Raw genomic sequence first — 6,885 nt, forward strand, 5'->3', positions numbered from 1 at the left:
TACTATATATGTTCGAAGGGCAACACAGCATGACCCAAGCAGTCCAGGAGGTTTCTGGTATACATTGATGTTAACTCGTTGATTGATTCAAAAGCTTGGAGCATTGAGAGCATGCCTCATGGGCTTCTCTTGCCCCAATGTGGTGGCTTCACAGCTGTGTGCTTGTTTTCCAGGAGTCTCTTGACCTTCTGCTGAAGAGTCAAAGCACAACACTCAGGGTTGTTGTTAAACGTTTTGGATCTCTGTTTTGCAGGAAATTTCAAGGTCCTGTTTCAGTTGTTTCAGAATTTCCCTCTGGAAAGAGAATTCTGTGTTATGAACACCTCTTGAACCTGAGATTATTTTTTTTATTATTATTATTATTCTTTTTTTTTTTCCGGGGAAAAAAAGTCTACTGAAGTCTGATTTACCTTTCTCAGGGTAACCACTTCTCCAACCTTGAACGAAACTTACTTCACAGCTGTAAGGCTGTAAAACTATTCAATGTTCAGTTAAAAAACAACAACACAGCAGTAATCCAGGCAGGAAGCAAAAAAAGTAATTGTGAACAACTGAATACCTCAAGTGATGTAAAGACAAAGTAAATAGTTGATGAAGTATATGTACATAGACATAACATAAACAACTGCTATCAGCTAAAACTGCTGTCAAGACTAAAATGCAAACAGGAAAAACAAGGACCGAAAATAAGAGATTTTATCTGAATAACAATTTGACCAGCTCTACAGTTCAACTATTCTTAGGGCCATATCAACATACTTACAGGATAAACCTTATAAAGAAAATCTGAAGGCTGTCCTGAAACTGTGTTATTTTTCATGCATGTTAGTTTTTGTGTCAGAATCTGTTAATTAACTGTAGTGTTATATGTTTTTTTTTTTGTGAAAAAATGTAATCAATTTATCCAAGCTGCTGTTGTATTTCAAAAGATCTCAGAATAAGATTCCTCACCTATTCAGTTAAAAGCTAGCTATCCCACAGAGCCATTCTTTAATCACTTCAATGTATGCCTTCATAGAGAGCTGAAAGTGTTCTTGACTTTATTAAAACATATTTCTCCTTCCAAACTGAACACTAATCCAAATTCAGAGTCAAAAGATCATCTTGCTCAGTTCTGGAAGGTTTCTTAATTTTTTGTTTCTGATGTTAATAAGCCTTGAAAGTTTGCATATTGTTGCTCATATATACTTTGATCACTGGATTTGAAAAGTAAGCTCTTTGGCCATGGCCCATATTTTCATTATGTTTAGGCAGTGCTGAGTAAAGTGGAGACTAAATTTATTTGGAGGCCTTTTAATGCCAACAGTAATACACAGTAATTATTGAAAGAATATTAATAAGCTCACAAATTCTAGTGAGACAGAAGGCTTTGTTTGATTTCAATCCCTTTCTTGCCACGTGATTTTTGACCTGAAGTCCATCATAAGAATTGAACAGAATTCCCCAAGAATTAACAAATTTGCCTAACTATAAAATATCTCTCTAAGATGAGTTGGGTGGTATGAGTATTATCCTTCCAGCTGCATATATATCTGTAGTTCCACTGTCTTTCTTTTTTAAAGTACCAGTAAGATACATTTTTTCCCATATGATTGAGCATCACTGTCAGCAGCACAATGAAGCAAACAAACAAAGGAGGGTGCTGCAGCCAGCCCTAATCCTCTCCTCCTCTCCTGGTTGGTCTTAGATGGTTTTGAATCCATCTGCTACAGACTGACTTCTGGATCTGCTGCAACTGCCTGTTTGGAGCTTGAAGAGAAAAATTGTCATGCCTGTCTTTCCTCCATTTTGTGTGGTGGTTCAAAACGGACAAACTTGTTAAGGAAATGACCAACCACTGATTGCACAGCTAAATGCAGGGCAACATAATGGAAAATACAAGTCCTCTGAGAATGCATACCCTGCCTGCTTCCGGCTACAATATCAGCAGAGGTCCACATGTTTGAGCTGTAAGAGCTAAGTTGAGAAGTAGTTATGCAATCGAAAGATGTCCTCATCATCTTATTGGCTTTGCTCTTCTGTTTTCAAAAACTCCAAATGTATATTATAGCTTGAGAAGCTATAGTAATTTATTTGGATTCTGGTTTTGTGTTCTTACGGACTACAAAGAGAATTATTTTAAATCAGCAGAAGTTCTGTTTTATATTAAAACTTCATTATAATGCATTTTCCTATCCTTCTGGCACACAGCTTCAGATCACCAGCATCCAAAAACTCACCTCACCCAGCTAAAAGATTGATCTGAATCACATTTTCAGGAAAAGATATAATGAATGATTGGTTGTGGCTTGAAAACTTGGATAGCAGGTTACAAAACGAGCAGCGTTTGTGGCTGATTTATAAGTACTTAAAAAATTGAATGGAAATAGCAATATAGCATTGACTACCAAAGAGCCTTTAAAAAATCTCCCTTTAAATTATAATGTCTTGAATTTAATGCATTTTAATGTTCTTAATTTTGGATTAGGAAGGAAAAGGAATTAATGACATTTGCACTGTGTGTCTTTGCTATGGAAAGTCACAGCATCTCATAATGACTTAGATGGTAGTAATAAATAAACAAAATAGGCCTTAGGTTATTTCTTTCTTCATTTGTATGTACAGCGATGTTACCAAAGTTGCCTGTTTTTCTTTCCTAAACAGTGACATAGTCCTTGTTTAACCTGTGGTTGACTTTAAAGTCAATACCATCATCTTCCTAGCATTTTTTATCATATGATTGCACTCCCAAGTCCACTGTATCTCATGCTTGCTATTGAGTTGTCGTTTAAAATCTGTGCAGAAGCATGAATTTACTTATCTAACGAAGCAATGTATCAAAAACAATTGAACAAACAAACAAAAACCAAAAACCATTTTGGACATTCTGTATTACACCTTGGGTTTTCCATAGAATAAAAGTAGAAGAACCCACTGACAGGAGCGCACCAAACAGGGGGGTTTGGATGGGGGTTAACCTTGGAGGGGGATAAATAAGTTCTTGTTTTGGGAGGTGAGTTATCTGGCATTTTCTGTTGCTTAGTAATTTACTAGTTTGCGCTGTATGTTCAATGGTTTGGTTCCAGATCTTAAAGAGAACGTTTAATTGTCATTTGTGGCTTAAAGGTAGTTTTGTGTTTGTGTGGAGCTAGAGGTCAAAGGCCTTGTAGCTAACGGAATTAGCTTTCCTGTTTTTAATTGCAACTAATGAATATTCAACTATTGAAAGGGACAGTAATGGCTTAGCTAAGAGTATTAAAAAGACAGAAGACAACATGGCAAGAAAGATGATAGAAGAAAGGCAAGTTTTACAAGAGAGGAAAGGAAAATGGAAATAGGGATAAAGACCATGGGAGAGGGCAACATAACAGACTATGAACAAGTATCAGAGAATATAGACACAGAGGAGTGCATGAAAAGAGCACATTGCATCACTACAGGGGAAGGTAAGTGATGTTCAACGAAATGAAGGACATGATTTCTGTGTGGATGGTAACTCCTAGAGGGCTGGAGCTATAGATATACAAGGCAGCAGGGAAGAATTCATGGCTCACCTTCACAAAAGGACAAAAGGCACTATAAGGTGCACTTGAGAGCCAGGAAGTGATGGCTCAGGTGTTTTTTTAGCCCCCCAGAAGAGGGTGAAGGTATGAGAGGATAATGCAGTTCAACAGACAGCTCAAGGCTCAAGGTCTTGCAAGGTCTTTGACCATTGCAATATTAGATTGGAACAGACCTTTACATCAGTGAACCCAGTCACTGCTACATGAAGCATGATTTGTAATTTCTGTGGAAATATGGAAAACAGAATCCATATTCCTTGAATATTTGATGAAGTTATGTTCTGGGATATTCTTGCAGCTGATAAGGAAAATTTAGATAACTAGGAAGTGGGAGGGAAGAAAGCTGGAAGAGTTTCATAATGATCCCTCCTGATGCCTCTACACAACAAAAGGAAAATAGCAATAGTAAGCCATATCACAGCTTAGGAGAGAGTTGGCAGAAACATTGTTCAGAAGTCAGATATTGATAGGAACTGGGAATTCCAGCTAAGGCTCAGGATACAGTTAGAAAACAAAACAAAACAAAACAAAACAAAACAAAACAAAACAAAACAAATGCATGTATATTAAACACCAGAGCCTGGAAAATAAAATGGAGGGACTTATGCTGCTGTTTTGTACGCAACACTGACCGTTCAGAGGCTACAGAAACCTGGTGGGATAGTAGTCGTATCTGAAATACCAATATTCATAAATGGCATTGTCCAGGGAGGAAAGATATTGGAGAGAAGTAACTTAGTCATACTAATTATTCCTGTGATAGACAGCAAAGTCTCAGAAACAGTTTTCATCAAAATCATTTAGATGTGAATGAAAACCTTGGTGCAAAGGTAGTAATTCTGTGGTTAATATTTCCAGTTTCAAGAGGGATGCCAATATGCTAAAGGAATAACTGAACATCATCCATCCAGATTGAGGATGTGGGAACTACTTGTGAAGGACTCCTGGACTTCCCGTCAGAGGTATGCAAACTGTCAGAAAACTTTTTCCCAAGCATGACTCAATTCTTGCAAATCAACAGGATAAGATAAATAAATGGAGAACATCTATTTGAGAGAAAAACACTAATAAGCAAATAAAGCCAGCTTTTGCAAGGAAGGGACAACTGGTGTAAAAAGAATAGTGCTAAAAAATGAGCTATGTTAGAGCTGGAAAAGGATATTGAAATGAATAGAGAAAAAAAAGGTTTGCTTAGCTGGAGGGAACTGAGGTCAAGGAACTTTTGTCTAAAACCGCTCCTCTTACCATGATCAAAAAATAAAAGAATTTTTGACAAGCAGAGCTAGGATTATTTAACCTGACAGAATGAAGGTTGAGAAAGAATAAATGAACACTGTCTGCAGATACATCTGGGTAGAATGGCACCACAGAGAAATAAGAGTTCATTTTGAAAACCAGAGGAAAGTTTCTGACCATGAGAGCTACAAGGTTCTGGAAAGGTCTTCTGCTGTGAATAAGGTGGAGCTGGCATGGTTTACGAATGAGTTTATCAGGCAGAGTTGTCTATGACAGCAGGAATTTTCACTTGGTGATCTAGGAGTTTCCTTCCACAGAAATGTTACTTTCAATTTGAGGGCTAGCATAGCAAGTTTTTCTGCCAAGGAGAGGAAAGATAACTGAGAGGGAAAAAAAGTTGAAAGAAAAAGTTAATTTGCATAATGACAGAAATGGGAAGTACGACAGTGGTTTTGATGGTTTGGGTATATAATTATTTTATCTGGCTTATTATTAGCCAAGATTTGTGGGGTCTATGTAGTTTTAAATCTCTCTTCTTTAGTTACAATTTATCTGTGGCTTATGGCATAATATTTCTTCGGCTAGAAATAAAAATAGAAATGTCACAAGAAAACAATGAATATTTTTCTTTCATGAGATGAAAATACTTAGGTTAAGGATGGACAAAGCAGAATGATTAAAATGTAATCTCTTCTAATAGCCTTCCAAACCTTCACTACAAAATTGATTTGAGTTGAATTCCCTTTCTCTTATCCCTCATCTGAATGCTTTTCAGGAGTCTTTTAGAAGGTCATTGGTCTGCAGTTCCCTTTAGTGGTCCCCTTGTTCCTTCTGCTTGTCACATTTTCTGGGAAGAATAGTACAACACTGGAAGAACTATCTGTTCTGTCTGAAAATGGATGCAGGAATGCAAATGTTTCAGGTGTAGGATAAATCAGCAAAGCTTTCTTGCTAATGATTGGAACATGAATAGAAATGTGTTTTGAGTGTGCTGGTGGAGCCACCAGGCTATATGGGACATGGGTGAACAGATTTTAACTGAAGCTGTGGTGTGAAGCAGCAGGTCTATTAATGTTTGAAGACAATATTTTTAAAGTCACTTGTGAATAAACAGGTGGAGAAACTTCAAACAGAGCATCCTCTGTAAGAAAGAGAACTAAATGGATCATGGATTCCCCAGCAATCTTAGATAACAGTCACTTGTTCTCAACAGGGTACATCAACATTTTGCAGCTATTTAGAGATGCAACACTGTGTACCCAAAGGGTAGGAAAATGTGGTTTGTAGTAGAACAGCTGCTGCTAATAATGCAAGAGATGAACTGAAATGAACAATGGCTATTAAGTTTTGCTGGTCCCCTCTGGCAATGCTACCTATTACAGGCCTGCTTCGATTTCATACTGGAATATATCATGATTCAATGGGAACCATAGAAGTTAATGTGAAATCCAAATCAGAACATGTATGTTTATGGGAACAAATGGGATAGAATTTAAATACCTTTTGTTCACGTGTTATAGTCTTCCTAACAATCACTTTTTTTTTTTTTTTACTATCTTGCAAATTAGAACAGCCACAGATCGTTATCTTAATGATTTATTACATTATTAAACTTAAACTGAGATGCCAATGTTGAAAGAAATGATTTAGAAAAATGTGAAAGTGTATGTAAATGAGTTGTTTGTTTTGTAAAATAATAGTTCATTCAATTGGCAAACAAATTCCTAAAACCCTTTAATTGTATTTGTGAGAAATTTGTTAGTACTGTAGACAGATTGTTAGGTCCAGAAGCAAAGCATAAAAGCCAAATTCAGACACATTCAGTAATGATGATGAGCACTTTATTCTCTTATTCAATCTACCAATTTCAAGTAAGACTAGTTAGAAATTAGCTCAGTTGTCAGATTTTGTATGTATGAAGTAGGACTGAGGAAACTCTGCATAATATTTTTTCATAATGTATCTTCTGATTTTTATCCTTTTATTTTTATCCATTTTGTCCTCCCAGAAATGTTTCCAATTTTGGTGGCAACTCAGTAAGTTGTCTGGATATATGTGGAGAATAGTCTGTATTTTCCAAAAGAGAATAGTGTTGCTTGCCAACAGC

This window comes from Anser brachyrhynchus (assembly GCF_964034855.1).
Source record: "Anser brachyrhynchus genome assembly, chromosome: 4".
In the NCBI taxonomy this organism is placed as follows: Eukaryota; Metazoa; Chordata; class Aves; order Anseriformes; family Anatidae; genus Anser; species Anser brachyrhynchus.